Source organism: Ursus americanus, chromosome 12, assembly GCF_024610735.1.
Source record: "Ursus americanus isolate L20-20 chromosome 12, mUrsAme1.1.p, whole genome shotgun sequence".
Lineage (NCBI taxonomy): Eukaryota > Metazoa > Chordata > Mammalia > Carnivora > Ursidae > Ursus > Ursus americanus.
Window position 1 is genome coordinate 43,284,547 of NC_142138.1, and position 8,693 is coordinate 43,293,239.

Here is an 8,693-nt window from a genome sequence, read left to right on the forward strand (position 1 = left end):
TCTCAGTCAAGTGACTGGTCACAATATTCTTATTAAAAAGCATGTAATAATTATATATATTACATATATATACAGATATATATTCATATATTGATATATTAATATATATTTATACTTAGTATAAATATATATTTATATATTACATATATTTACATATATATTACATATATAATATGTATTTTATTATATATTATTTTACATATATATTTATATATAATTATATATACATAAATATATGTGTGTATATATATCTATATCTATATCTATTTCTTCCCAAACACCCACAATAAACGGCTATAAAATGCAATGGAAAAAAGTCCATTCATAGTAGCAACAAAACAACAAAATTTAAATTGTCCGGTAATTAATGTAATAAGAAACGAGGAACCTGTATAAAGAAAAACATTCTGCTTTGAGGGACAATGAAAACAAAAGACCCATACATCTGAAAATATCCAGAAGAATTAAAGATTTAAATATAAAATATGAAATCATGAAAGTCCTGGAAGAGGATATAAGTAATCACGTAATTCTGAGATAGGGAAGCCCTTCTATGAATGACCCCAAAGACAGAAACCATTAGTGAAAAGTTAGATAAATATGATAATATCCAAGAAAAAAGATTAGTTTCAGTATGTTGATAAATACCATAAACCAAACTAAAAGGCATATAATAAACTAGTTACTATAAATATTAAATATTTTCTCATTGTTAAAAGACAACATTGCCGGCATTATTTTTTGTTATGGGACATTTGTTAATATCTATTCTGAAGGAGCGTTTGGGGGGAAAGTGTCGGTAAGACCTGGTTAAGTTCTTATTTCTCAACAGTAAATAACTCTGTGGGCTTTCTTTCAGCTCCTCAAAAACTATCAAGATCTTTTGGTCCTTAACATCCTTCACACATACTGTTGTCTTTGCTTAAAAAGTAAACATTCCTTCTGTCACCACCATGAGGAGCCATGTCTCATTCTTCAGGCTTGAGCAAAAATGATGTCTAATTCAAGTCATTCCTTACTGTTTATCCCACCAACATGTGCATTTCCTTTATGGCGTTTGTCAAAACCACACCTTGTAGTTATAAATATATTTGTTCATTTGTGACTTCAACACAGAGTAAGATCCTAAGGGCGGCACGGGAAGTTGCCTACCTGATACACCGGCATAGAGCCAGTTTGGTACAGAGTTTGGCATAAGCCAGGCAGACAACACATGTTGTGGAATGAATGAATCAACACTCATCTGGGTGTTGGAGATGTAAGAGAAAATGAGACAGTCCTTGAGTCCTGGAGCTGACATTTTAGGCATTGACTGATTGAATGTATGAATAGATGAATTAATGAATAGGCTTGGATGACCCTTTCATGGTAGTATTCTGTAAGGATTGCCTATGTGGTTTTTACCTCTTCCAGGGTACCAGAACCTCGACCCAAATCATGTGGTAAGGTCCAAGTATCTTTATCTACTTTAAACCTTACCCCAGTCAATACCCACATGCCCAGTCCAATACCAGTGATGCATTCAAGGAGTGAAGTTCAACAAAGAAATTATTGAGAAGGACTTTCATTTGTTCCTCATGTCTTGATATTCAAGGGAGTCCAGTTCATAATCCCTGCAGGACTTCTCTATCTTTTTTCTCTATCCCAGTTCCCTCCAGTTGCTCAAGAATCTAAGTCATCTAAATCAATCTAGACTTTTCCTTTACTAAATCCCCATTCCCCTTCTTTCCCAACAACCCCATTCCCCTCCCCACGCCCAACACATTCCCCTGACCTCTTCCACTCCTAGCTATTTAATAGGACTTAATCCCTTTTTAAATCCTTTCCATTCCCCTACCTTTTGGTTTGCGTCTCTCCCATCTTCAGAATTTGTTTTTACCAAAATCTAGGAATAAGTCTGACTAAGGCATTCTCTTGGGAAGATAGGGGTAAGTGCAGGATAGCAATGATCTGGAAATTACTGGAATCTCTTTGGTGGCCTGCAAAGGGGAATGGGGGGCGGGCATGGGAGAGGAGGAATCTCACAATCCATCATCCATAAAATCCCTACATGCCCAACCTCTTCTGGAATGCCTCCCTTCAGGCCTTGTTATATCTGAACCTTGGCTGCACCCTGAGCACTCAGCTGCCCCTGCTCTTAGTCCTCCCATAAAGCCTCTACCAAAGAACATTCTCTCACTGTTCTTTAAAACTTCCAGCTCTCAAGCTTATGACATCAGATGATACTACCAAGGAGCTCTCCTTGTTATGGCCTGGTCCCTCCCTGCTTGTTTCTTGTAGATCAATCTCTCTCTCTCTCTCTCTTTCTCGCGCTCTCATTTCTGTGACAGACCCTGGCTTTCTCATCTCTCTCATCTGCTAAATGCTGGAATCCTCTGGGCGTTCTGACCCCTTCTCTCTCTACACCTAATCCCTACGCGATGTCATCCAATCCCATGGATGTCCCATTTACCTGTAGACTAATAACTCCTAAGTTTATATCTCTGTACTCCGACCTCTTCTGTACTCCAAACTCCTATATCGAACTACCTACTCACATCTCTATCCAAATGCTTCATGGACATCTCACCCTTAACAGAACTCTTGATTTCCCCCATGTTAAAAATAAGACGACAGGCCCAAAATGGAGCTGCTTACTTAGCATAAGCCCCACATCTCCAAAGCAAGACTTAATTAGTTTCAGCTCTCCCAGAAATGGAATCTTAAACCAGTCAATCAGGAATCGCCTAATCAGCACTAGTTAGATAATCTGCCTCATGGACCCCTGCCATCCCTGCCAGGAAAGTAACCTTGCAACAGTGAACCTGCTTTTTTGCCTGGCATACCTTGTTCCGGCTCCCTTCTGCCTGAAAGTCTCATTTTGTGCAGCTCCTGGAGCTCCTTTCTATCTGCTAGACTGGATGCTGCCTGATCCATGAATCACTGAATAAAGCTAATAAGACATCAGTTGAATTTTGGTTTTTGGCACCCACAAGGCTCCTGTCCTTACAGTTCTTTCCATCCCAGTAAATGCACCTTCCATCTTCTGTTGCTCAGCCCCCAAGCCTGAGAGTCATCCTTGACTCCTCTCTCATACCCCACCTCCAACCTATCAAACCTTGTCATTCCAGAATCTGCCTGCTTCTCACCACTTCGGCCATGTCTTCCCATGTCCAGGCCAGTCCCCTTATGCCTTGATTAGTACCATAGCCTCTGAGGCAGACATCCAGCGGCTTCTCTCTCATGTGCCGTTTATCACTGGGGTTAAACACAGTGTCCTCTGGGTCCTCCTGAAGAACAGAGTCGTGGGGTTCCCAGGCTTACGTAGTGTAGCCATTCCTGCATGCCAGCTGCACTGAGCCTTTTGGTCCCTCCTCCACCATCTGCCGCAGCAGTTTTTACATTTCTCCTTTGCTTAATTTGGGACATTGCTTTCTCTGAGCACCATGTTAGCACTACTGCTCAGGGACCTTACCGGGGTGTTAAATCCTGCATCATAGGAGAACGCTCCCATACCGAGAAACTCTCTGTAGCAAGAGGCTCAAAGTGACCTCCATGAACATGCCTCCTGGTATTCATACTCTGTGTGATCCTTCCCCTTTAGTGTGATCCAGACGTGTGCTGAAATATATGTGATTACTCTGCATAAGATTGTAACATCCATCTTGCTAGAAGACTGTCTCCCTTGCTGGCTTTGCAGAAGCAAAATGCCATGTTTTAAATTGCCCTAAGGAGAGGGCCATGTGGCAAAGAACTGAGGGTAGCCTCTGGCAAACAGCCAGCAAGACACTGAGGCCCTCATTACAACAGTCTGCAAGGACCTGAGTCTTACCATGTGAACTTGGAAATGGATTCTTCCCCAGCCGAGCTTTCAGATAAGATCCCACCCCTGGCTGACACCTTGATTGCAGCTTTGCAGAGGATCCAGCTAAGTTGTGCTGGAACTCCTGACCAATAGAAACTGTGAGAAAAATGAATGTGTATTGTTCTAAGGCACTAAGTTTGTGATAGTACTATTAGGCAGCAATAGATAGCTAATAGACCTACTCTTATCCAGTCTTAGGTTCTGCCCGTCATCCTCCCCTTGATCTAGCACTCCCAGGATCCAGTCCCACCCACACTCTCCCAGATTCTAACAGTAAACACTGACCAGGTCTTGCAGCTCCTTTCTTCCCTTAGTAGGCCCAGCACTTCCCCAGCTGGGGGTATATTGTGACCTGGACTTAGTTATTGGTTTTAACAACTGTCTGTTACATTTTGCCAGAATCTATGAGTACTCACCAAATCTCACCACCCCTATTTCTACCAAGGCAGTTTCCATTCCTACCAAGAAAGGGCACGTCCATTCTTCCAATCACTTAGGCTAGGAAGCTGGTGTCATCCTTGATTTTGCATTTTCTCTCATGATCCACATCCAATCACTTAGCATCTATTGTCAGATTTTCGTTTGAAACGTGTGTAAAATCTGACCCTTTCCTACAAACTTTGCTGCTCCTATCCTGGTCTAAATCACCACAGTTCTCATTAGTACTTTAGCAAGAGCGCCATTGGTCTTCTCATCTCGGTTTCTTCTCTATAGCCAGAGTGATCCTTGTAAAATGTAAGACCATATCCTGCAATTCAACACTTTCAATGGTTTCCTGTCTCATCCAGAATAAAATCCAAAGTCCTTGCCAAGACTATAAGACTACCTGCTCTGGCACTCTCCAACCTCTAACTTTCTCTCTTACCCACACATGGCAGCCACATGGCCTCCTTGCCAGGCCTTCAGCACTCCAACGATACTTCTCCCACCTCAGGCCTTTGATTCCTTGTTTTCTCATTCATAGTAAATACCCCCTCTGCCCAAACACACACACTTTCTTTGGGTGTCTGCTCAAATGTGCTCTGTGTGCATACCCCCTCCTGAAATCAAAGAGGCATTTCTTACCAGCCTAGCCTAATCCGACCACTCTACCGTACTCTGTTTTTCTGCATAGCGTTTGTTTATTTGATTGCTTTCCCCTCTAAAATGCAAGTTCTCTAAAGGCAGGTCTACTACTATTCACTGATGTGTTCCCAGCATCTAGAATAGTACCTGATACATACTGAATGTTCAACAAGTACTCACTGGGAGCACCTGGGTGGCTCAGTCGGTTAAACATCTGCCTTCCGCTCAGGTCATGATCCTGGGGTCCTGGGATCGAGCCACACTCAAGGGAGTCTGCTTGTTTCTCTCCGTCTGTTCTTCCCCCCCACATAAACAAACAAACAAACAAATAGATAGATAGATAAATAAATAAATAAATAAATAAATAAATAAATAAATAAATAAAATCTTAAAAAAAAAAAACAAACCAACCACCACCACCCAGGGGGCAACAGATAGCTGCAGAAACTGATTCATCAGCTGCCTCTTTTTTGCAGTCTAGGGATTTCCCATCTTGTATTTGTTATTGTCTTATCATCTCATTCAAAATGCAGTTCTAAAACCTCATGGCTTCTACCCAGACCAGCAAGGTTTAGGACACGGCATAACCAAACCCCTTCTTCCTTACCCATTTCCTAAACACACACCCACACCCACACTTAGCAAACAAATTCCTCACAGAACACATTAAGCCAACCAACTATATAAAAATCTATATTTACAAAAAGATTAGGAGGAGTTTACGCATTTCACAAAAGGACCTTTTGCTTTGGAAAAGGATTCACCACAGGAATCCTTTAAATAACTAGTTCACTAAATGATTTTAAAATAGGACTTGGCTTCAAGTATCTCCCCTAGAAAAAAAAAGGCTATATTTATCAAATATCTACTTACGTTTCAGTCACTGGCCTGTACCATTGGCCGTTATTTTATTTTATCCTGATATTCTGTGACTTAGCGAGTTACATCAGGGATATATCTAGTTCTTACATTAGTTCATTTATAGCTTTTGAGTTTCTTTGAGTTCCTTATTCTTTTCCAAGAAAAATAAAAAAATATATAGCACTCTGTGGTCATTTAGTTTGAGGGACAAATAAATTTTACACACTGCAAAACAAGAGAATTCTCAAAAGAGAATGAGCTTTGAAATGAGCCGGCCTCCTTCAGATTGTCACGTATAAACCCCGTGCTCTTGGACAACTTCTTTAGGGACGTATTTGAGTCTCAGCTTCTTTACTGATAAAAATGGACATACTGCCAGCCAGCGCTGAGTGACCCGAAGAAATGAATGAGATGTATAATAAAACCTGGTCCAGTGTTTGGCACATATCGGCAGCTTAACAAATGTCTCTTCTATCTTCTTTCTACAGGATATGACAGATACCACTTGTTGGAAAGGCATGTGAAATGCCTAAGAAAAGGAGGAAAGGATTCATGAATTACCCAATTTGCATGACATGCTCTCTGTGTGCTGGGGGATCCAGTGATGAACAACACAGACCCTGTTTTTCTTAGAGCTTCCATTCTAGATAGGGAGATACTGACAATAAACAAACTAAAACAAATGAAAAATATTAGTGAGGAATGAGTGCTACACAAAAAATTAAACTTGAATGCTGTGCTGGAGAGAAACTGGGTGTCCTCTGTAGGCTGAGTGATGGGGAAAGCCTTTCCCCGTGATACTTGATCTTATGTCTGAATATTAAGGAGTAGCCAGCTGTGTGATGATTGCGGGGGTGGGGGGGCAGCATTCCAGGCGGTAGGACAGCAAACAAACCTTCAGGCAAGAAAAAGATCACAGAACATCGTGGCTGGAGCATAACAGGTGGGCAGGAGAGTGATATTAGCTGAGGACAGAGATGAGGAGGGGTCAGATCCCTAGGGCTTTGAATGCCAAGATAATCACAGATAAAAGGCTAATCTTCCTAATATGTAAAGGATTCTTATACACTGAGAAGGTAAAGGACAACAACCCAATAGAAAAAACAGGCAAAAAGATGAACAGACAGTTCACAAAAGAGTACATGGTCGTTACATTTGTATAAAGACACTCGATTTGACTCATAAGAAAAATACAGATTAAAACTACATTGAGATGCCATTTTTATCCATTAGATTGGCTAAAACACCAGACTGGATGATGCACTCAGTTGGTGCAGCTGTGGGAAAACAGGCGTTGTTGACAGGAGTGTCAATGGTGCACCTTTGTTCTGACTGGTATGAGGTGATAGCTCATTGTGGTTTTGATTTGCATTTCTCTGGTGATCAATGTGGTATCACCTCACACCTGTCAGAAAACAAAAGAAACAACAAGTGTTGGGGGGGATGTGGAGAAAAAGGAACCCTCACATGTGCTGTTGGTGGGTATGCAAACTGGGGCAGCCACTGTGGAAAACAGTATGGAGGTTCCTCAAAAAATTAAAAATAGAACTACCATATGATACAATAATTTCACTACTGGGTATTTACCCAAAGACTATGAAAACACTAATTCAAAAAGATACATGGACCCCTATGTTTATTGTAGCATTATTTACAATAGCCCAAATATGGAAGCAACCCATCTATCCATCAATCGATGAGCGGATAAAGAAGATGTGGTGTACACACACACACACACACACACACACACACACACAGGAATATTACTAAGCCATAAAAAATAATGAAATCTTGCCATTTGCAACAACATGGATGGAGCTAGAGAGAACAATGCTAAGTGAAATAAGTCAGTCAGAGAAAGATAAATACCATGTGGTTGTCACGTATCTGTGGAATTTAAGAGACAAACAGATGAACAAAGGAAAAAGGGGACAAACCAAAAAACAGACTCTTAACTATAGAGAGCAAATGAATGGTTAGCAGAAGGGAGGTCGGTGGGGGGATGGGCAAAACAGGTGAAGGGGATTAAGAGTACACTTATGGTGCTGAGTACCGAGTAATGCATTGAAGTGCTGAATCACCATATTGTACACCTGACACTAATATAACACTGGACGTTAATTATACTGGAATTAAAAAAACAAATGAAAAAGAAAAAAAAAGAATTAAGTTATAATATCCAAGCAAGAAAGAGAAAAAAAGAAAAAAAAAACGGTGCAACTCCATAGGATACAATTTGGTAATATTTATTAGAAATAGAAATGCATTCACTGTGGCCTAGTAATCCTTTTTCTGGGGCTTTATCCTTGAGCTATTCCTGCACACAAACCAAAGAAACTACACATAAGGGAGCCCATCGCAGCTTGTTTGTAAAGCAAGAGGTAGGAGCAAACCACGTGCTACCAGGGGCAGGTCAAAGAGATTACGGTATGCTCCCACGGAAGAATCCTACGTGGAAAAGAAAGGAAAAGGAACAAGGACCTAATATTCTGATATGGAAGCAAAATATATTCAGTGAGAAAAGCAAATGCAGAACACATACAGTGTGCTACCACTGTGTGTGAATAAAGGAGAAAACGAGAATATGTTCTCATTCGCTTGCATTTTCTTTAAGAAACACAGCGAACTTGTAAAAGTGGTTACCTGTGGGGAAAATGGGCTGGGTAGAAATAGGAGTAGGGGCCAGACTTACTGGTACATATTTTTTATGTCACTTCAATTTTCAAATCATTTGGATTGTATTTTTATTCAAAACTTAAAAAATTAAAAAGTTAAAGACAAATGAATAAACAAGAAAACCTACCTGTTGAGCTAAGAACCGATAAAGGCCTTAGAATAAATTCTAAATTCTTTACCAAGTGTGTTGGGAAGTTGTAGAGCTTGCAATGAGGGTTTGACAAGATCTAGCATATTTTGAAGAGAA